Source organism: Heloderma suspectum, chromosome 4, assembly GCF_057233095.1.
Source record: "Heloderma suspectum isolate Gila_16-S chromosome 4, 16-S_ref, whole genome shotgun sequence".
Taxonomy (NCBI): Eukaryota; Metazoa; Chordata; class Lepidosauria; order Squamata; family Helodermatidae; genus Heloderma; species Heloderma suspectum.
Genome location: NC_139461.1, coordinates 112,381,933 through 112,406,324, shown reverse-complemented (window position 1 = coordinate 112,406,324; position 24,392 = coordinate 112,381,933).

Sequence of the window (24,392 nt, the reverse complement as noted above, 5' to 3'; positions counted from 1 at the left end):
TAAGGTTCTAACAGTGCTATTCTATACATGTCTACTCAGAAATAAGTTCCATGAAGTTCAGTGGAGCTTACTACCAGTTAAGTGGTTATAGGATGACTTGGGACCACCTGAAAGACTACCATATATGCTTGCCCAATGTATAAGAACTACTAAAGATGTTTGCTTTCAGATGCTCCTACCTTCAGAGGATGGGCATGTAGTGTCTAGTTAGAGGGCTTTGAGATGCTCCTACCTTCAGAGGTTGGGCACATGGTGTCTAGGTAGAGGGCTTTTTTGGTGGTGGTGTCCTGTTCCACTAATGGTGTCTGTTCTATTGGTGATCAGAGACCACTGGATTTCACTCTTTTTTTAAAAAAAGTGTACAGTCATTATTTTTATTTATGGATTTTATTGTAAGCTGCTTTGCATACTTTTGAATAGAAATGAGGCATATGACTATATTAAATTGAGCAAATAAATAAATACTGTAAATAGATACAATGCATTCTAAAGATAGATGCACTTATCCTGCAAGGCAGAGAAGTCACATCTGCAGCAGAAGGAGATGCGGCATGATCATGCTCCTGCAGTCCCCACTGAAACTGACGCCAGTGTCTGATGTGAATGAGGATGTGCATCCCCATCTCAGGAGCCATATGCTGACAGCAACAAAGTCCAAGGAAAGATGGTTCAGGACTGGAGGCTCTGGGTACAGACCTCACCAGGCTGAAGACCCAACCCACCCACGCGCCCGCCCTTGTTCCTGCTACGTGCTTCAGAGGATAGTGCTGAAGCCAGAAGCAAACAAAGAAAAGCCACACTGGAGCGGAAGGGAATGCTCCTCCTCTCATCCAGAAAGTTGTAGCATAGCTGGCTCACCCCAGGTAAGGGGGATGTGAAGAGGGATCCGGCAGGAGGCCTTCACGTGGGAGTGAGCTGTTAAGAGAGTGAAATGTTAAAATTGCAACTTGAAAATTGATCTTTGCAGTGCACCCTGAAAAGCAGGCAATGTTCCCATTGCCTAGCTACCCAGCTGTCACTACACCCACATGTTTTTCTTTCAACTTGCAGCCCCCCTTCTCATTAAAGGGCCCATAAGGACCCATTTTATTTGCTACACTTCTGCACGCACTCCTCTCTCTCTCTCTCTCTTTCTCTCGATCACACACACACACACACACACACAAGCACACACACACAAGCACACATGCACGCACGTGCACGTGCACACACACACTCACACACAAGCATACACACAGAGACACACAAAGACAGAGAACCCATCTCTAAGTCAGGTGCCCCTTTGACAGCATCCAGGGGTACATTACGCCTGCAAATTACTAACCACTCGCATGCATGCATATATAAACGGCAAACATATGGGACAGTGTCCAATGGTGTCATTCTACAAACTCAAATAGCACTAGCAGAGCACTGTCTAATCTTTCCGGCATGCAAGTGCTTGTGCAGTATGCTTGCACAAGCAATGCAGCCAGTTGCACAACTGCTTGCACAACCATACTTGCACAAGTGTAACTTTAGTTGGATTCTCCTCCTGTACATAGTTGAGAACCTACTTTCCGCTATTGCAACATCCTTTGCGCTAGTGGAATGACACAGTTGGATACTGCCCACAATGTGTAGTGCCGTGACTATGGCCCCATCCACATGAGCCACTTGCCCCGGTGCCGCTTCGAAGGGAAGATCTTTGTGACAGATGACGCGTCCCCACTTTGCGGTTCAATCATGGTTTTCACGGAGAAATCCGGGTTTTCTCAGAGTCCATTTGCTTTGAAGTTTTCACTTGCTTCTGGTTCACTGTGGGGGGTTGAGCTGTCTGTCCCTTCCTTGGATTGAAATCGCAGCATCGTTAGTGACGCCCTTCTTCCATTCCGCAGTTACAGAGGCATGAAGAAGCAGGCTGGTGGAAGCCGTGCTGATTGGTGGAAGGGAAAGTAGCCTGGGGCGGGGGGAGAGCAGAGGGGCAAACATGTCTACTGGGAAGTAACTCGTTGCCTTCAGTTCCACGTTGCTGCCTCTCACTTTAAGTAGTTGAACTTGAGAGTAGAGAGGAGCAGCTACAAAGAAACACAGCTGAGAAATGGTGGATGCCTGTGGATTCGAAGCTGCGAAGCTGAGAAAGGGTGGGTGCCAGGGCAGATAGCTTTCATAAACGTGTACTCAGAAGCTCTCAGCACCTGCTCAATCTCTGGAGGCAGTGGCTGCCTACTTGCCTGCCCGCCTCAGAAATGTGAATACAGTGTTTGTTATGAACGTCTACTCACAAGCAAGTCCTACATGCTAGTCACGCACCCTCCTCCCTAGCTCTGCGCTCTTTGCTCTTCCCAGCTTGGGAAGCCCACTTTAACCATCCCATCTACTGCCCCAGTTGAATAGATTAGTGCTGTTCATAGCACTAATACGGCGGAGCTCCTACAGAGCAAACAATGAAATTGGTGCCATGTAGATGCAGCCTATAACTGGCCTCCAGGGTCATAGAATCATAGAATTGTAGAATAGTAGGGTTGGAAGGGGCCTACAAGGCCATCGAGTCCAACCCCCTGCTCAATGCAGGAATCCAGGTCAGAGCATCCCTGACAGATGGCTGTCCAGCCTCATCTTGAATGCCTCCAGTGTGGGAGAGCCCACCACCTCCCTAGGTAATTGGTTCCATTGTCGTATTGCTCTAACAGTCAGGAAGCTTTTCCTGATGTTCAGCCAGAATCTGGCTTCCTGTAACTTGAGCCCATGATTCTGTGTCCTGCACTCTGGGATGATCGAGAAGAGATCCTGGCCTTCCTCTCTGTGACAGCCTTTCAAGTACTTGAAGAGCTCTATCATATCTCCCCTCAGTCTTCTCTTCTCAAGGCTAAACATGCCCATTTCTTTCAGTCTCTTCTCATAGGGCCTTGTTTCCAGTCCCCTGATCATCCTTGTTTCCCTCCTCTGAACCCTCTCCAGTTTGTCTGCATCCTTCTTAAAGTGTGGTGCCCAGACAAAGTATTCAAAATGAGGCCTAACCAGTGCTGAGTAGAGGGGAACTAGTACTTCCCGGGATTTGGAAGCTATACTTCTATTAATGCAGCCCAAAATAGTGTTTGCCTTTTTTGTAGCCATATCACATTGTTGGCTCATATTCAGCTTGTGATCTACAACAGTTCCAAGATCCTTCTCGCTTGTAGTGTTGTTGAGCCAAGTATCCCCCATCTTGTCACTGTGCATTTGGTTTCTTTTTCCTAGGTGCAGAACTTGGCATTTATCCCTATTAAATGTCATTCTGTTGTTTTCTGCCCAGCGCTCCAGTCTATCCAGATCACTTTGAATTTTGTTTCTGTCTGCCAGGGTATTAGCTATCTGCCCATCTGGGTCCCCCAGAATGTACATGACATCTTTCCTGTTGCAGCATTGTGGTCCATTTGAAGCTGGCTTTATAACACCAAGAGACAAGTATCTATCTTGAAGTCAGAGCAAGTAGGTTTCTGCACAAACTTGGTTACTGCATTGCAGTCAGAGAACCCCAGTTTATTTCTGTATACACAGGAAATTATCATAAATATTTCCTTTTCTTTCTATAGTGATTTGCGTTGTAGAGATTCTGCCACCCTACCCACCCCCCCGCCCCAGGTGGGTCATCCTATTAAGCTGATTGGTAGGAGATTCAGGACAAATAAAAGGAAGTACTTCATACAGCACATAGTTAATCTATGGGATTTGCTACCACAAGATGTAGTGATGGCCACCAATTTGGATGGCTTTAAAAGGGGGTTGGACAAATTCCTGGAGGAGAAGGCTATCAATGGCTACTTGTCCTGAAGGCTACATGCCACCTCTGGTATCAGAGGCCATACGCCTGTGTACACCAGTTGCTGGGGAACATGGGCCAGTGTGTGCTGTTGCACTAATGTCCTGCTTGTGGGTGTCCCGTCTGCAGCTGGCTGGCCACTGTATGAACAGAATGCTGGGCTGGGTGGACCTTTGGGCTGATCCAGCTTGGCTCTTCTTATGTTATCTTATGTTCTTATGTTGCCAGGGATGATACTGGTGGAGAGGAATGGATGAAAGCATATAGCAAAATGTATTCAGAGGAATGGGGGTAGGAGAGAGAGGCAGGAAGATATACAGACTACCGAAGACCTTCTATCTGAGGGGATGCTATAATAGGGTGGCCACTTACACATGGCCAAAAAAAAAGAAAAAAAGAATTGCCTCACCAAAGAAGATGGCAAAAGAGGACACAGATTTGCACATGCTAATTTATATGTATAGATGCAAATTCAGAAATCATTGCTATAACTGAAATTGAAATACAGTGCTCTCACCATGGTGACTGTGACCAGTTGACCTGTGTGGCTGCTCAGTCTGCTGCCCCTGTGCTAACTGTTGATGTTCAACTTCAGTGCCCTTGCTGTTCCATCCCTTCTGATGGTTCTCTATCTCTAAATTGGACTAGGCAGACTTTCAAATGGAAGAGGCCTTCAAAACAGATGACAGTCCTGTGACAGCCTTCAAAAAGAGGACTTTCCTCTGTAAAGTAGGACACGTGGCCGCCCTGTGCTGTAAAGGTGTGGAACTGCCTTGATTTCTCCTCCATTGATGACTCATAGCTGAATCTGTGAACAAACCCAAACATAAACTAGCGTGGTTCATTCAGGATGGACTCCCATCCCTCAGGTGAGGCTTTTCAGGGAGTTGTGGAGGCTACCCCAGGGTGAGAGGGAAAGTCACCTTATATCCACCTTCTTCTGCCAGGGCATCTCTGGACTGAAGCCGTTGTGTTTGCCATAGTATGCTGCTCAAAAGGACATTACCATGGTAGGTCTGTCCTTCCTGCCTTCCTTCTTTGCTATAACGTTTAGGAGCAGTGGTTTCCTAAACAGTAACATTAAGAATGTGACACTGCTCTCCACTGGGGGAGTTCAGTTCCACCCCATGGCCATTAGCCTGTGGGGTGCTGCAAGGTTCTATCTTGTCCCCCATGCTTTTCAACATCTAAACGAAACTGCTGGGGGAAGTCATCAGGAGGTCTGGGCTGAAATGTCATCAGTATGTGGATGATACTCAGCTCTACCTCTGGTTTCCATCTGCACATCCCAGGGAGGCTGTGGAACTCTTGAAACAGTGTCCGGAGGCTGTTATGGGATGGATGCAGGTGAACAAGCTGAAACTGAATCCAGACAAGATGGGGCTACTGTGGGTTGGGAAACCAATTACTTCGGATGGAGGTTTACGACTGGTCTTAGGTGGGGTTGCGCTCCCCCTGAAAGACCAAGTGCGCAGTCTGGGAGTCCTTCTGGACTCTGAGCTAACTGGGGAAGCCTAGGTGGCTGCGGTGTCCAGTTCTTGTTACCAGCTTAAGCTGGTACACCAACTGCGGCCCTATCTGGAGAGGACAGACCTTGCCTCAGTTATCCATGCACTAGTCACATCCAGGCTGGACTACTGTAATGCACTATACGTGGGGCTGCCTTTGAAGAGGGTTCAGAAACTCCAGCTTGTGCAGAATGTGGCCACCCGAGTATTGGTGGGGGTGAGCCAATTTGATCATATAAGGCCTATACTGCGCCAGCTGCACTGGTTACCGGTGCATTTCCGAGCCCAATTCAAAGTGCTGGTTTTGACCTTTAAAGCCTTAAACAGTTTGGGACCAAGGTACTTGAAGGCCGCCTACACCCATATCGGCCTGCCCATACTTTAAGATCAGGAAGAGAGGCCCTTCTCATTTGCCCACCTCTGAGAGCAGTCAGGTGGGTGACCACATGTGGGAGGGCCTTCTCTGCAGTGGCCCCAAACCTTTGGACCAAGCTGCCCTCGGAGGTCTACCATGCTCCATCATTGCAGACTTTTAGCAAGGCCTTGAAAACATATTATTTTACCATGGCCTTTTATTGATATGACTGCTATTGTTGCTGTTGTTTACATCGTTGCTGGTTCTATTGTTGGCTTTTATTGTTTTTTTGTTTTTATCACTTTTAATATTTTAACTGTTCTTATGTATGTATTTTATTGTTGTAAGCCGCCTTGGGAGTACTTCTGCCCTGAAAAGCTGCCAAGAAATATTTTAAATAAATAAATTCGTCCATCCATATTTAGAACCACTAGCCACTAGAAAAAGACACATTATAGCAAACCAGTCCCACTGTTAACCAGCTTCATTTTGCTAATCTGATGCCTACTTTGACTGATTTCACAACAGGGGTGTCTCCTCTGGGGACTAGAAAGGCATCTGCATTCTCTCTCAAGCCTCAGTGTGCATGTACAGCCATTAACAACAAAGCCAATCATCAGCCCATACTCCTGCACCATCTTCAGATATAAGCCTGTAGCTTTTGGCAATTGCCTTGAGGCAACTCAAAAGCAGGAAATGCTCCCCTTTGGGTACCAAACCAGCCTTCAGCACACCCTCTTTGGTAATTTTGCATACATTCCACAACACACACAGTCCCTGTAGAAAATTATACTTTGGCGTTCTGGAGGTAACTGAGGAAAGATGGTATCTGGCCTGGTAAGCAGAAGATGAGATGTGGCTAGAGATGCCACTAGGGATGGCGGAGAATTCCACCACAGACTCCAATGAGGCCGGATTCTAAAGAATCCGGGCCCCCGGAGTCCGTGGCAGAATGGAGCTCTCACCTCTGCCTCCCTGCAGAATCCGTCTGGATTGGATCCTTCTCAACGTCGATCCTGCGGAGCCGGCTGCCTGATCCGCATCACTGCCGAACGTCGATACGGCCGGCAGCCGTTACCGTGCCATATCGCTGTAAGTCAGTCTCCAGATGCAAATGGCATGAACATTTGTGTCCTTGTTCATGCAATAGGCCTCGCAAATATTTGCGTAGCCTATCATGTCAAAAATCAGGGATGCAAATGGCATAGCGGACGCCATTTGCAGCTGTAAAGCTGGTAGATTAATCTAAATGCAGCCGTAAGTGGCTGCATTTAGGCTAATCTACCAGCTTTACGGCTGCAAATGGCGCCCACTACGCCATTTGTGTCCAGAGTCTTCCTTATACAGCAATATGGCACGGCAATGGCTGCTGGCCGCCTGTGCAGACGAAATTCACCAGCAATGCGGAACTGGCGGCCGGCTCTGCAGGATCGACGCAGAGCTGACCTGGACGGATTCCGGGAGGAGGGAGGGATCGCCTCCCCCCACGGGCGGATTCCCCTGAGGAATGACAGGTAGGGAATCTGCCCATCCCTAGATGCCACTCTTTTATTTTTTTCTGGACTCTTCATATGTCAGCAGCTCAGTTCATAATAAAACATATTATAGAAACAGTTGCTTTCTGTGAAGGACAACTGTGTGTCCAAACCAGCTGGTGGTGTTTCAGTTTCAAAAATGCATTTACGAATGAGCTTTTAAAAGGTAGCTTTGTAGAAATGTGATGCATGGTGCTATTTGGTTATTCCTATTCTGAAACTTTTGCTGGATAAGATAATAAAGCACAATAGATACAATAAAAGCAATAATAATGCATCTGTTTTCCCAATACCACCTTTAACAAAATAAGACAAAGTTATTAGACCAGCATGATTATATTGGGTTGTGGTGAAGAGACTGTCCATCATTTGCCAGATTAAAAGGTAGCAACCTTTTTCAGGCCATATCTGTGTGACCCACTGGTGCAGTTAGGTAATTTTAGACCCTAGACACAATGGGTTTATGCGGTTTCCTCTTTAGATGGCAGTGATGGGTGAACGTGTCCCAAATGAATTCATTATTTACTTGGAAAGTAATGAAGTTGAGCTCAGATGGAAATTCTTCTTTAATATGAACTCTTGTTCTCTGTATACAAGTTTTTGTGCATGCACAAATCAAGGTGCATCTTGGGAGCTGTAGTTTGGAATCGCGTAGTATGGCATGATGTTGGGTGTCACCATGTTATGCCCAGCAATGTACGGTTTGTGTAAAATTCATTCTGTCTGTGTTTCATGGATTGTCAGGTGCCTTTTGTTCTGTCATCCGCCCATTGACAGAATTGGATTTGCTTTGTTTCCAAATTTGCACAAATTCGCGTTTATGCAAATTTACAGGTGCAAAAATACGCAAATCCCCCAACATGTGCATTTTCATGCTTTAGCCTATTGGGGAGATGCACATTTTTGGCTGGTTTTTTTTTATTTGAGTATTTTTTATGACAAAATTTGTGCAAAATTTGGGAAAGTTAGAAAACTGGTCCACTAGTCTGTGGATTCCACCCGACAGGAGGAAAGCTGGTCCGCTGCGGAATCCACAGGTTGGATTCATGAAAATGGATCCAAACTCATTTGGTTCCATTGAGGATTTCTCCAAATCCCTAGTTATGCCCCCTTTCAGACTGGTTGTTTCCACTTGGCCTGGCAGTGTGATGGTATCGTGTGGTGTTTACTCGCTGTTGCCAATCGCCAATATGAAGATGGTCCCAATGGAATTGTCCTCCTCCTTGTGGAACCAAAGCTGCAGCAACAATGAGGGAAACACCAAAGGAGACTGCCTCATGTACGTTTTGGTGGGGTCTAGGTGGTAGGATGACTGAAAAATTTGGGGGGGGGTGAGTGGGATTGGTGTACTGCTTTACTGTTCATATTCTGAAGCTTGCAATCAATTCTGAACATAATAATGAATTCATAAGACATTGATCTAGGCTCGTTATTAAGGTGAGCATTGCAAATGGATGAGTTTCAAGAAACAAGCTGACTAATTATGAAATTTGGTGGCAGCACTAGGTATTACTTCTATGATTTCAAAATGGGGGACGCTCTAGTGGAGGCTGGTGGCTCCAATGTCAGTGGGTTTGTAAAGCCACTCCGGGTTTCAGAACCAGTGAGAACTCTAAAAGGAGCTATCCATGGTGCATTGGATAGCTCCTTTAGAGTTCTGACTGATTCTGAATGAAACCCGGAGTGGATCCACCATCCCAGTGACATTGGAGTAGGGATGTCAGAGAAATCCGCTGCGAATTCAAATGCGGCAGGATTCTTTGGAATCCGGCCTCAGGAATCCGCAGCGGATTGGGACCACTTACCTCCACTCCAGGAGGACTGGAGGTGGAACGGCACTCGGCTGCTTCTTGCAAGCCAGAGCCGTTCGCCTCCTCCCTGTCCCTGCTGATTGCCATGTCTTAAAAAGAAAAAGAAAAGGTGATCGGGAGGATGTGCCCATAGACTTATACGCAAATAGGGTTATGAATCTTGCATATAAGTCTATGTGTCCATAGGCTTATACACAAGATTCACCACTCTATTTGCGTATAAGTCTATGGGCACATCCTCCCGATTGCCTTTTTATTTTTTTAAAGACATGGCAATAGGCAGGGACAGGGAGGAGGCGAACGGCTCTGGCTGGTAGGAGGGAAGGTAAGCGCCCCAAGCTAGTCCCCCCCCCGAATCCGAGTGGAGTGGAACCACTCTGGAGGATTTCGGGGGGGAGGAACGGATTGCCTCCCCCCCCCAGATTCCCCACTGGAACAGACAGTGGGGAATCCGTACACCCGTACATTGGAGCCACCAGCCTCCACTGGGAACCTGCTGTGTTTGGGGCCCCTCCCGGTCATTCTGCTGAATGGGGCCCTGGATCTCTGCCCCAGAGTCCCTGCCCTGACAGCACCATTGTGTGTGACTGCAGGCACAGCAACTGTCTGGTACAAAGACAATAGTACATATGATGAATTCTGGTGCTCTGTGCGTCAGGGTATTTCGACAGCTCACATAGAATGACATCACTAGCATTTCATGGAGCTGCAGTAACTCAATTGAGTTTTAAACCCCCCCACTTTATCATAATATCCTCAGACAGGAACCAAAAACAAAATCAATGGTTAGGGACCTACATCTATCACAACCTCCAGAAAATCCCTCTGCTAATATCATGGCCAAGGCGACTGCTCTAATTGCCTGGCTTCCTGCCGCATCTGACATCCACCTGAAGTTGCAGGGCGATATTAAAATAGATTTTCAGCCTTTTGCGCAATGCATCATCTGCAGGTAGGAAAATAAATCAACCCCTTTGACTTGATGTTGTCAGTGAAAACTGAGATGATCCCACAGAGAGGTCAGTTCTGTGCCATGCGCGTGCTCCCCCAATTTGAAGACTCCCCAGGGTCTGACGCATAGGAGCTGGAACAGCAGAACCATAGACTTTGCTCAAACCACTTCCTACTGAGTGGGACAATGACATCAGTCTGTTGAGCCAGGGTTTGGGGTATTCTGTACAAATAAATACATAAATACATAAATGGTGGGCCTATGGCTCCAGAAACTGTGCTTGGAATCAACTGTGCAAGGTAAGCAATTTTGATGACCTTTGGCCTGTTCCCACAAGAGCTTTTAGCCCTTCTGATTCCTGGGTCTTATATCCTTCTGCCACCTTCCCGCTACACCCGCAGCATCACCCTTCTTATCCCTAGGCCCTATCAGAGTCCCCCCACCCCCATATGTGCCTTTAATGCCGGGATGCAGAACCTTGGACCCAGGGCCCAAATCTGGCTCACCTGAGGTCCCAAACTGAGCTTCCTTAGAGGGCCACACCCCTCTCCCCTATGACCTTCCACTTTCCCCTGACCACTTGGTCATTTGGGGGGTTTCCAGTTTTTGTGCAGTTTTTCCCCCATTCTAAAAGTCTGAAGAGCCTCTTACTGGCAGAAAGAGCTTTAAGCTGAAAGATGCTAGTATTTTGAGGGTTTTTTGGCCCCACCGACCCCTGTAATGAAGCCCCCGGGAGCTTCTCTGAAATGAAATCCAGCCCTCGGGCTGAAAGAGGTTCAACACCCCTGCTTTAATGGCAGCTGAGTTTATCAACACTGAATCCGGAGACAAAGTCACAGCTGCTGAACGTTTTCAAGTTATGGAACTATCAAAAGCACAGGGTCAGATTTGGGCCATTGTATGAACTGGCTGTTTCCCCACGCCCCCCTTCAAATGTTCTCTTTAAGTAACCCCACACAGCAGCAGCGTCCTGCACTTCACTCTGGTTGCTCTCCCTTCCTCAGAGCTCTGATACATGCAGAGTTCTGCATGCTCTTTTTAAACCAAGCAGCATGTTCTGCTGTATGGGATCCGCGCAGAACTCTGACAGCATCTTTGAGAATGGCATCATTTCAGGATTAAAAATGTTTGACGTAGGGCAGGAAGTTGACCTCTATCGTAAGGCTTCCTTTTGCCCAGGGGCAGGTCCTCCAGATGTGTTGGACTATAACACATCTGGAGGACCTATAACACATTCCATAAGCCTCAACCAGCATGGCCAGTGGTGAGGGATTGTGGGAGCTGTAGTCCAAAAGACTGTGAGGGTACCAGGTTTCCTACCGCTGTGAAACTAATCTGTGAAATTCCATTCTCTCATTACAAATGTCAGGTTGAATGCACAGATGCCAGCCAGCCAAGGAGCACTAAATAGCAACCCACTTCCCCCTGAGGTTGTCTGGGGGTGGTGGTGTAATTGACCAGAACTCTTAGAAAATGGCATAAGGAGTTTTAATCCATTCACGAGTTTTCCTATTTTGTTACAAGTGTGATAATAAATTCATAAAGCCAATGTGGCATAGTGGTTAGAAAGTATCAGAAAAAGACTGGTGAGACTCTGGGTCAAATCCTCTAGTTTACTGGGTAACTTTAGGCCAGTCACTATCTCTCAGCCTAACCTCCCTCACAAGGTCATTGTGAGGATAAAATGGAGGGGGCTGGCTAGCCCAAGTATATGACATCTGGAGCTCCTTGGGAAATAGGCGGGATTAAATTGTAATAAGTAAATAAAGCAAAACTGTCCATTCCTGCATCAATGGCACTAAAAGAAAATGACTTCTGTTAACAAGAGCATATAGGAAAAGTACATTAGAAATATATTTTTCAGCTGGTACACTGTGGATGAGAGAAGCAGCATTCATACCAATCAGCTGAGATAATGCTTTAGGGAATCTAAGACATCGTGGGATTTTGAAGAAAGTGCTCTGAGTGCCCAGGGTAGGGCCTCTGATAATACATTATGATGAATAGTTAATAACCGGGCACTTATAATAAATGGAAATACACTCTTCAGTGCAAAGTGTTCCATTGGCTGGAAATAATTCATTGTTCTCGTTTTGCCATTTCCCCAACCTCAGATCTCTTCTTTTCCCTACTGAGATATCACATGATGTGGAAAAGGTGCTGTTGGGATGTGGCAGCTGCTGCATAGTCAACGTAAAAGCAATTGCAGACGTAATGGCTGAGTTTGGCTGAACTGAACCATGGTTCAGTGTTATGAGAACAAGCCTCGCTTGCATGTTCCCCCTGCCCCCTTCTTTCCTTCTCTGGTGCAGCCAGGAGGAAATCAGAAGCTCTTGATTTCAGTTAGGTGCTTTTTAGCATGTTGTCTGAGCCCTAAACTGTGATTAATCTTAACTGGTTAGGGAAAACAAGCCAACTTCATAAAATAGGATCTGAAGTGCCTTCTTTCCACTAACCATAGTTAAGATTAATCACAGTTTATATGGGTTTTGATGACATGGCAAGCTGTGGTTAATTTAAAATTAGTTGGTGTGGTGTAGTGGCGAGAGTGTTGGACTAGGAGTCGGGAGATCTGGGTTCTAGTCCCCACTCAGCCATGAAGCTCACTGGGTGACTTTGGGCCAGTTACAGGCTCTCTCAGCCCAATCTACCTCACAAGGTTGTTAAATGAATGAATGAATGAATGAATAAAATGGAAATAAAAGCTGAACTCCTCCTTGCAGTGGTGCAAGGATAAGGGGAAGAGTGCAAGCCCAGGGAGAATCAAGGAACATTCTCATAACAGTATATGGTTTAACATTACGGCTGAACCACCCCAGTATCTATTTTACCTATTTGATGAAGGGAGGAGTCTGGTTTTTCACCGCACCCCTCAGATACTGGCTTTTGTTTTACTTTCTACCATTTTCTTTGATTTTCACTAAACTCCAGAATATGCTACTATCTCAAGGCACATCAGTGGCTCCATCTTACCAGGTAATAATAAAAACAGCTCTTTAATGTGTATCTTGCAGTGATTAAATTATGCTTTCAAAGTAATTATACAGGGACAGAATGAAAAGTCATTCTGTTTCGAGTAACCAAATTTTATCCAGCTAACCTTTAATAATAGATGGTGTAGTTACAGGTCTATGGGACAGGACATTCATCAGCCAGAGGTAGGGGAAGCAAAGATCAATTTTGTGAATATTGAGGATTGTCTCCATGTCCCCTCCCGCTGACATCTAGGGAAGGGCAAATCTATCAGTTTTGGTTTCCCCAACATTTTTTAAAAAAAAATCTCAGTTTTTTCCTCTCCCAAATATGAACTTTGTGAAGTTTAGTAAATTCTTGTCAAAAACCAACTGAAACTATCTGCACCAGCCAAATTCAACACCTATTCACAGCATGGAGAAGGCCATAATGTACCTGCCTGCCATGTAGCTGTTAAAGATGAGCTTTGAGAAAAGAAAGAGGAGGAGGGGGGGAAGGAACCTTAATTCAGCACTAGCATGGTTGGGTACACAGGGATTCAAACCCAGGCTAAGAGCTAAGCACTCAAAGTCCTCCATCTGGATGGATAAAGCTGTCCGTTTCAGTTTCTCCTGTGTTCAATTTTTTTTAAGTCTCAAATTCTCTCTCCCTCCACCCCAATATGGGGAGCTTTGTGAATTTCGGTAAATTGATATCAAAATTGAACTGAAATGAAATTCTCACCCATCCCTACTGCCTTCATCAAATGTTAGCTGGGTGGCTACCGGAGAGAGGGCTTTTCTGAGGTGGCCTTCAGTCTATGGAATTCTCTACCTAGGCATGTTCACCAGGCACTTTCATTACTATCTTTTAGGAGCCAGGGGAAATCCATCCTGTTCTCTGGGGCCTTTAGTGGAATTTTATGGTATCTTTCCTCTTTTAATTATCTAAACTGCAGCTTTATCTGGGTTATTTTATTATTAGTTGCCAGCCCATTGTGTCCCTGGTGTTTTTTATTGTTGTCATGTTGCTTGTAGTTTTGATTATGTTTTAATTGTAAGGCAACTTGAGGCTCTTGCAATAGGCAATGTACAAATCCCTTGAGTGGACCGATAAATTAGTAAATAGGTTCCTCACACTTTCTTCTGTTGAAGTCATTGTTGACCTTGTTTCTGATAAAGTTGTCTGAAATGGCATAGCACAACAGACTGGGGTGAGCCCCTTCTGAATCCCCTCCAAAAAGAAAGAAAAGGGAAATGCACTACCAAAAAAGAGGACCAAAAGGGACAGTGGTTTGCAATAATATTTGCATATGCCAATGTATATTTATGCAAATATACATGCAAATTTAGAAATAATTATTATAATTTAAATAGAAATAGAGTACATCTCACCAGAGTGTGGAAGACTGTGAACAGCTGACCTGTGTTTTTGCCTGTTCGGCCTGCTGTCCAGGTGGTAACCGTTGATGGGCAACAGTTCTTGTGGTTCATTATCTCTAAACTGGACTTGGACAGGGCAGCCCTTCAAATAGAGGATGCCTTCAAATAGAAGATGGTCGTCTGACAATCCTTCAAATAGAGGACTCTCCTCTGGAAAAGAGGACACCTAGTATCCTGAGTGAGGATATGTGAAAGCTTTCACACAAAAATTAACCAAGTTTATTGAGGGTGTCTAAGTTTCCCTCAGAACTCCTCAGGTTACTTGCCATTCATCTCTTACCTTTTGCTTTGTTGCCAGCTGTTAAAACAAGTATGTGACCCCCCTCCCCCAAAGTGGTGTGGGCTTTGGATAGACATCTTTTGAGACACAAGGCTAGATAATCCATTGGGAAATGGTAACATGGTAGCAGATAGGTTCTGAAGGTGTATTGGTAGAGGAACCTTTCTCCGTATAGGTTGGCATTATAATCCTGTTAAGGAATATTGGACGAAGATAATAAACAGGCGATGAGTTGCCATTAACCCCAGCAACTATGCTCCTGGATGATATTAAGATATGAAATCCATAGATGTTAATAGCTGCAAGGATCCTCTTACGAAAAGCTTGGTGATCAATATGCATACTGTCTCTGGTACAATGGAAAAATAAGATTTGGACTGCCATGGTCATGAAAACAACAAGTTATAAGTTGCTAAAAGAGGGAAGAATGAGCTCCATCCAGATTTTCCAAAAGAGTTGGGATACCATTTATCAATTATTGGAATAGGTTCTGACCAGGTGATTTAGCAACTATAGATATGCTGTCAGTGGGGGCTGGGGGCTCCGATATTGGTTGGGGCAGTGAATCTGATCCCGGTTTCAGTCAGAGCCGTTCAGAACTCTAAAGGAGCTATCCAAGGATTCACCACCCCACTGACATCGGAGCCACCAGCCTCCACTGTATATTGTATATATGTTAAATTGAAGTATTGTAATTGTCTTGAATGATTGTCTTGGGGAGACAAAATAAAAAAATATATATAATGGAAAAATGTAATGCAAAGGTGTCAGGAAAAGGTCTTGCTCCAGTGGGTGCCCAATGCTATATTAAGCAAACAGAGATTCCTGACACATTTTGAACATGAACTCTTCTCCAGGAGGAAAAGGACTAGCAAGGCAAGAGAGGGGGGAACCTGCCAAAAGCTGTGCCATTTTCTAAATGTCTTTGCTAAATGTGTTTAGCTCTCAGAGTAATGTAAAAGTGTACCTGCAAGGCACGTAGACCCAATTTTGCATTAACCCCCTAAATGTCCTGGGCATAGTCTGGATTGTGTTCATTCTCTGCTATTTAATCTTCTTAAACTGAATTCACAAAGGGGAAAAGATCGCCAGAGACTTGGGGGCTTACACAGAAACCTTGTGGTCTAAGGCGAGGCCCAGCCTAGTGAGCTAGTGTGGAAAATACATGCTCAGAGTCCTCTTCAAGTGCAACAGCAAAGAGGGGAATGCAACATCACTGATTATGATGGGCAGGCACGACAAGAAGCCCCTGGATTGGCCAGGCCTTTTGGTCTAAATGGTGGGAGCCCAGTCTTCTACCTTTGCCTGTGTTCACGGAGTAGTTCCACTTCTAACTCCAGAGATGAAGAATACATCCTCCAGGTCTAGGTACACCTGAGGTGGTGACACAAGGCAGGGCCTTCTCTGTGGTGGCACCCCAACTGTGGAATGCCCTCCCCCAAGAGGTCTACCTGGTGCCAACGTTACTGGCATTTTGGCGCCAGGCTAAATCCTATTCGTTTGCCTGGGCATTTTTGGCCTATGGACATGATTGGATCTTTGTTGTGCATTTGTTTATCTCTGCTGATCGTTATTGGCTGTATGGGTGGCTCAGGTGGTGGCAGTGGCTAGGAGCACCTCTTATCAGCTTAAATGGATCTGCTGTGACCCTACCTAGAGATGGTACACCTCGCTTCATTTACCTGTGCCCTGATCACATCCAGGATAGACTACTGCACTGTGCTCTACGGGGGGCTGTCTTTGGAGACTGTTCAGAAGCTTCAGCTAGTGCAGAATGAGCCTGCCTGGATGCTTGTGGGGGCTAAGCTTTGAAGCATGGCACTCCAATATTACATCAAATGCACCAGCTGCCTATTTACTTCCAAGCCCAGTTCAAAGTTCTGGTGGCAGCTTGCATATCAGCTTAAGCTGATAAAAGGCACTCCTAGCCATTGCTACTACCTGTGCTTCCAGCAGTATCATTGAGTCCAGGATCACACACACACACACACACCAGCTATGTACTTGATAAAGAGAGTGCAACCCCAGCCAGAACTAGTGGGACACCTCCATCTCGGTTAGTCAGTTTCCCAACTGACAGTACCTCTGCCTTGTACAGATTATGATTACAGATCATCATAACATGTGGCTTCATGTATATGTTAAAAGGACAGGGACAAGATGGAACCTTGTGGCATCCCAAAAGCCAATGGCCATGTGGTAGAACAGAAGACCCCTAGCACCTCCAGCTGAATTCATCCCACCAGGAAGGACCGGAGTTACAATAATACCATGCCTCACAGTCCCAAACTGGCCATATGAATGACCCAGAAGAATACAATAATAAAGGGTATCTATCAATGGCCACTGATAGGCTCAGGAGACACTCCCCCACTCCATTCCCCACCATAAGTCATCCACCAGGAGACCAAGGCAGTTTCTGTCCTGTATCCAGGCTAAAGGCCAGATTGGAATTCATCCTTTTGGCATCAGGCAAATATCTTTTAATTTTCCCAGGCCTTCTAAAGCAGGGTGAGCAGAAGGCAGATACCTAGATGTTTTGGACATCAGCTCCCAGCATTCCTGACCATTGGCCATACTGGCAGAGGCTTCTGGGAGTTGACGTCCAAAACATCTGGAGATCTACCTTCTGCCCACCCCTGTTCTAAGCCATAAACTGGAATTGGTTTTAATCTGACACTATGGTTTTAATTTTGCTACAATGCACATGTTTTATAACTTCTGCCATTTTAATCTAATCTCAGTTGTGATTTTGTTGTGTCATGTGTGATTTTACTGTTTTTATTGTTTTTATTCTGCCCCCACTCCCAGTCAAAGGTATTCCATACTTAGGGTGGGATGTAAAAATGTTAAACAAACAAATAAATGTCTGGTGCTACCTTCATGCGGCTATCTTTAGATTGCCTCTTTGAACCTTCCTATATGTTTGCTCCACTGTTGCAGATGTACTCACCAAACCAAAATATGAGTGCCCTGGAGTTTTGCTATTCCAGTTGAGTCTTCATTTTTAAATCTCACTAGACCCAATATGATATCAAGTCAACATTTATCTATAAAACAATCCTGTTTAGATAGAAACCAAACTACAGGGAGAAAATAACTGCCCTTTGAGAAAAGATTTGTTTTTAGACCATGATGGCAAATGTAAAGCAAAGCAGCAGCGTCTGACTGGATAGGTGCAAATGGATTTATTACCTAACACAACAGCCCCAATGTGCTTCAACTTTCAAACCCTGCCAGTTTCTTCCTTGGGGGAAATGTGAGACTCTAGTAGGCTGAAAATAGCTATATTTTCTCATAATACTGTTTTGTAGGGCGGCCAGGTGTCCTACTTTACAGAGAGCAGCCCTCTATTTGAAGACATCCCCTATTTGAAAGGCTGTCCTGCTCAAGACCGGTTTAAAGATAAAGACATATAAGAAAGGTGAGCCAGAACCTTGAAGCTGCTCATCCACAGTTAGCACCTGGACAGCAGACTGAGCAGGCACATACGCCACCCGGTCACAGTCTTCCCCACTAAGGGGAGATGTACTGTATTTATATTTAAAGCGGAGTTAATCTTTGTACATTTGCATCCAGTGGAGGCTGGTAGCTCCTATTTCAGTGGGGTGGTGAATCCCCTCTGGGTTTCAGTGAGGACCATTCAGAACTCTAAGGGTGCAATCCTATGGCCACTAGTCAGCGGCTAGATGGCCTAGGATCGGTCAGTTCCTGGAGAACTGCCTCCCTGCCCCCTCCCCTGCCACCTTGTAGGCGGCACAGATCATCCCCGAGGCTCCGTGCTTGGAAGAGCAGTGAGGAGCGGGGCAAAAGGGGGTGGTCCCGGGGACGGGGAGGGGACTGCGGAAGAGCTGGTACAACACTTCCTATGTGTCGTCCGGCCTCCCCACCTTGCACTTTGATGCCCCACAACTAGACAGCCAAAATCGGCCGTCTGGCTGTGAATGCAGGGTGGCTGGGGTGTGGAGGAGAAGATCCCCTCCACGCTTTCCCGCCATGCATTGGATAGCTGGTCTCCTCCAAGTTCCGTTGCCTATTCTGCATAGCATTGCTCCCTGAAGGAACTATCCAAGGTGCTGAACCCATTTTGAGGATGGGATTCAACCCTTTGGATAGCTCCTCTAGAGTTCTGACTGGCTCTGACTGAAACCCAGAGGGGATTCACCAGCCTCCACTGTTTGCATCTATACATATAAATAAGCATATGGAAATGTTATTCAAGTGGGTGCCCTCTTTTATTCTCTGTTTTAGCACCGCATTTCCTCTTTTTTGCTCATTTGTTTTGTTGTTTTACTTTTTTTTGTAAATGGAAAGTATTTGTGTGGTTCTCCTGCACAAGCCCCACTGAAAGGAATCAGGGCTCAGCAAGAGCATGGAGGAAGTGAAGCTGTGAAAGAGCTTGTGTAGGAGAACTTCCTATTGTATTGTTCCTTTCAAATACATGAAACACAAGTGTCCTGTCAGGATGATTTAAACTGCCCTTTGCTTAGTGTTTTTTAGCGGCATCATTTCAAAGCTAGTTAAGAAGTTTTTTAATGATCATATTTCCATTTGGAAAGTAAGTGTCAACACTCAATGGAAGTTAATTAAAATTACATAAACTGTGACCTTGCGAAGATTAATTGATGTTAGTAAATCTTAGCTTTCTTTCTTTCCTTTGATTTAAAAATGCAACTTGCCTGCTTAAGTAAGCCCACACAAGCATTCTGTAGCTTCTAAGAGCACAACTCCTGCTTTCTTCCAAGTTTGATTTCTCTCTCTCTCTCTCTCTCTTTTAATATAGAAGCTGACCTCAAAAAAAGAGAAATTTAAAAGTTTAATATAGGACACCGGACAGAGAATATTAGGGATGCTGAGAAAATCTGCCTTGACTCAAATGAGGCTGATTTCCCAAGAATCTGACCTTCGGAGTCCACAGCTAACCAGCCCCCACCCCTTACCCACATATCCTCAGATTTCTCATGGGGCGGCTCTCCGGCGGATGTGCCAGGGCTCTGGGGAAATCTGCGGGACCCCAAGCAACTTGGATTTCCCCACAGCGGGCCCCCCTGGAACAGCTGTTGTGGGGTTGCTTATCCATAGAGAATATACTCAGAGCTGGATTCACTGCTATGATAAGCATGCTGTAGAGCAGAGATCCTCTGCTTCTATAATCATCTGAGACTTATTAGATTCATGCTGTGCTGAATTTTTAAAATGAGAGAGATATCAAGGTTCAGGTTTGCCTGATGGTCACATTTTCTACCCTGGAAATCCCCCTGCCCCTTAATCCAAGACTGTAAGAACTGATTGTGGTAACTCAGGGATAGGAGGAGGAAGGCATTCTGCACATGCTCATGGAGGTCATGGTCCAATGGTGCATGCTTTGCACACAGGTAGACTCAGGATCAATTCATGGCCTTTCCAAGCCCTCGTAGCAGAGCTCGGGAAAAATGGGGAGCCTTTGCCTATCAGAATAGACTGAGCGCGCAGAACTTCAGCTGGCAGGCCAAATCCAGCCCACCTGGGATCCCAGTTTGGCCCTCTGGTGCACCCCAGTACAGCTTGGGGCAGCAAGGGGCAGGAGTGAAATTAAATTAGATGGACACTGGTCTTCATGCCCCCTCAGTCAGATGACAGCTCTGAAATCGGTTTGTCAGAGGGAAAAGAATTGGGTAATGAAGTATTAAAGCTTCATTCACCTTCCCTTTCACTGTTTTATTACCTTCTAAATGAGGACAAAGTGACCGTAGCAGCTCCAGTTTTGTCTGCCAGCTGCAAAATCTTGGTTTTAGTGGGATCATGTGCATGCTTGATAGAAGCCAAAAATCCAGAAGGGAAGAGCCTATTTGATACATGGGAAGAACGCTTTTATAGTAAGACAAATCTTGTACATTTAAAAAGCAAAAAGGTTACCAGCCAGAGTCCTGGTGCAACTTTCCTTTCCCCAGAGAAATGTGAGCTCCAGGATGGCTTTCAATGTTATGTGGCTCCTCCTTGCGAGGGGGGGGGTCCTGATGGTCCAGGCCCCTCCCTTGCATGGGGAACCCTTTGAACATACATCTGTACACACATAGGGACACTTTACGTGGCCACTGAACTTGTGGCAAGTGGGGTGGGTGGGCAGGGGCAGTATGTAGGATGGGGGGGCTGAGTTGGCACCACCCTGCAATTTCCTCACACATGCCTTTAGTAATGTATAGCAGGGGCTGAATGAGCCCCCTGTTATAACCCACATTTGCAGTTGCATCACTCTGCTTAGACCAGGGATGCACAACCTTTTTGGCCCTGAGAGACTAATCTAGTTTTGCTGGGTAATCTGGGGGGCTTCACACACACTGGGGTGGGGGGAGACACACACACACATACTGGGGTGGGTGGGGAGAAACAGACACACTCACACACCTCTCTGCTTTGGGATGGGTGGGGCACACACACTGCTTTGGGGTCATTGGGAAAGGAGGAAGCTGCAGTCTCCTCCCTTCCCCGGTGCCCCCAACCCAGTTCCTGCTTTATCACTATTAGCAGCAGTAAAGGAAGCATCCTGGCTGGCTCTGGGTCCCTGGGGAATGGAGAAGGTTACAGCCTCCTCCATTCCCCAGTGACCCCGTGATCACTGCTTATCTTGGATCTCTCATCAGAGATCAGAGATAAGGGAAGGGATTCCCTTGCTAGTGCTAGGGATGAGGGATTTGAGAGAAGCAAGGGATAGGAAGGCTGCCACTGTGGCAGATGCAGGAGGTTTCTGGCGGGCCACTAGAAATGGCTCGGTGGGCTGCATGTGGCCCACAGGCCACACTTCTTACACCCCTGGCTTTGATGTACTTGCTGGCCCATTTTGGATGTAATACTACTATTAAACTACGAGTTGATGCTACATGGCAAAGCAGAAGTAAGTCTTGGGCTCTTGCATTTTTCCCTCTCCTGCTACCTGGCTAACTAACAAAAGTCTATGATTGTTTCTGGAATGGGAGGGAGAAATTCTGGTTTCAAGCTATGGTTTATTGAAACCAGCCAGGATCAAACTCTGGCTTATGATCTTGGCTTGTCAACAAGCCAGAATTTCCCCAGTTTGGACATAACAATAAACTACAAGATTAAAGCAGGGAGAGCATGCTTCTGATCTGCTCCTACTGGCTGTGCCAGAGGAGAAAGGATATAATGAGGGACAGAGGATCATTGGTATTAGTTCATGTAGCCGGGGCTGGCCCCCTCAGGTGGTGGCATGGTGATGAGCAGTGACAAGAACAGGGTGGCTGTGGGACATGGTGACAGGGTGTGTGTGGCAACATGATGGGGCAGCATTGATGGCAATGGTGGACATCGGCAAGCATGTGCTCTCCCTCCTCAGGCAGTGGGAGAGCTTGAGCTGGTGCTCCATGTAGCACTAAACTATGGGTTAGTGTTATGTCTGAAATGGGCCTTGGTTCACAGTCTAATATATCTATATTTCCAAGCTGATGACGAAGATTGTCCCATCTTAGCACAGTACGCTTGTAAATAGTAGAAATGTACTGTGGTAGGATATTTTGCCAGCAGTATAATTGTATCTACGGGAGCAAATGAGCAAAATGAACATGTCTTTATGGAGATGCATATTTTTTGTGTTAAAGTCGATGCATTCCCTTCATCAAGCAAATCAGGAATGGGCTTCTCAGAAAACCTATTTCCCCTTCTTTAAGTGGTGGGATGGGAACAAGATGGTGATTACATTGATAAAGAAGGAGCCTTGAAGAAAATAAAATCTGTTAAGAGCAACAGCAGACGTGTCAAGCCAATGAAAGGCCCATGCTGTCTGGTTTTGTTTGCTTACCTGATTCATCTAGAACTTGCTTGGTGTGAAGATACCTTTCTTAGGGTTGCCATCTTTTAACATGGCAAATTAAGGGCCATCCAGAGAGCAAAACAAGTAGGACTGCAGTTATTGCGAGGATGGAACTCGCTGAGCGTTTATCAGCTCAGCCTCCCCAGACTTCAGCTTGTTTCCTATGAGCTGGCCTGGCTTGATCTGCATTGAGTCAGGCCAGTTCACAGATTTTCTGTTGTTGTTGTTGTTTATTTGCGAAAATAGAAATGTGTGCAAATTGCAGCCATAATTTGCATAATTTGCACAAAGTGCAGTCAAACATTTTGCAAATTATGCAAATTGTGGCTGCAATTTGTGCAAATTTCTATTTACACAAATTTCTTAAAAAACAGAAAAAGTTCCCAGATTTTGGGAAAACCCCACAGCTCACCTTGCAAATGCAAGCTGAATTGGGGTGCCACAGAAATCCGGCAAGCTCCCAAAGGCTCAGATTTCCTAGCGACGAACTCCCCTATCCAGTGGTGGCTTTGCACTGAAAGTGCTTCTGCACATGCAAGGTGCGGCACTGATTTCCCCTACCCACTGCAGTCCCTCATGCCAGCCCAAAAGATGTTCCTGAGAATTGTGGAGCTCTCTGGAGCAGTATGGGATATGGCATAGAGGACTGCAGTAAGTAGGCCAGATAGACAAAAATCAATTGCCCAGCCTTGCCCAAGTGGAAATGCTTTCCTCCAGTGCAGCTGTACTATGGGATACAACAGTATGTTTAATTATTTTAATTCCTAAATGCAGAGTTGGAAAACAGGTCACCAGTGATGAATATAACCCCCTATGCAGCAATTTCAGTTGTTAAAATAGCAAAGCAAAATAACTGTATTTACTGTATTTGCTGTATTTATTTTACTTCTGCATTTATTTTACTTTTACTTTATTTTACTTCTGTATTTACTGTATGTACTGTATTTATTTTACTTCTACAAATAAAGGGTTGGATCCAGATTTATGCATGAGCAACCAGACTGGTGGGAGTGGATTTCTCCCTCCTCCCTTCCTACGGCAGCCCTTCCAGCCCCTGAAAATGCTACACAGAGAGTCAGGAGATTCTGCTGAATGGGGTGACCTGTAGCGTGGAGGGGAGGATGGATCCCCAAAACTGGGGTGAAGAGATCTTCTGCAAACAGAGCTCTTCCTTTCATGTAAGTTCCCTTTCTCATGCAGAAGGCAGATCCTGGATCCAACCTCATGTGTGTGCTTTTATGGGTTGTATCCAATGTTAGTCCTGCTTAGAGTAGACCCACTGAAGGTCTCTTCCTCTCATGAAAGGCAGATTCTGACTCCAAGCCCTAATGTATCGTATTATTAATTATTTTTAAAATCATACTTTTTAATTACTTCCCAGAATTGCCCCCCCACTCAGTGAGTTTCTTTGTAACAGAAGGCAGAACTGATTGAAATTTGTTCAGCCACACATACTGCCTGCACAATAAACAAAACACAGCTAGCTAACCAACCAATAAAACAAAATATTCCGTCCAAAATATGTTTTCTATTGATTATGGGCAAAGCTCCTGAAGTATGAACAATCCATGACAAACTGTGAATTTTGTGGTGTGTGTCTCTCTCTTTTGGACACACAACGTTCTAGACTGCACTGTGGATTGTTTGGAGGAAGAGGGATGGCTAGCTGATGACCCTGCAGAAGGATGTGAGCTAGATAGCTTCCAGCTCTGTGGTTCTAGTATTCTTCCCTCTATATTGCCCTGTAGCACAGTCTTGGTGATACTGTGTTTGCAGCTGATGGCATCTTAAGAAGATAAGCATATTCTGACAGCTTCAGACTATCTGTCTAACTATCTGTCTATGCTACAGAGTGACAGTAGATACTGTTGAAGAAATGCACCAGCTCTTACAAGGGCAATTACCTTTACCCTTATAAGATTACCTATTACCCTTCCAGTGTTTCAGAAGCCACAGATGTCATACCAACAAC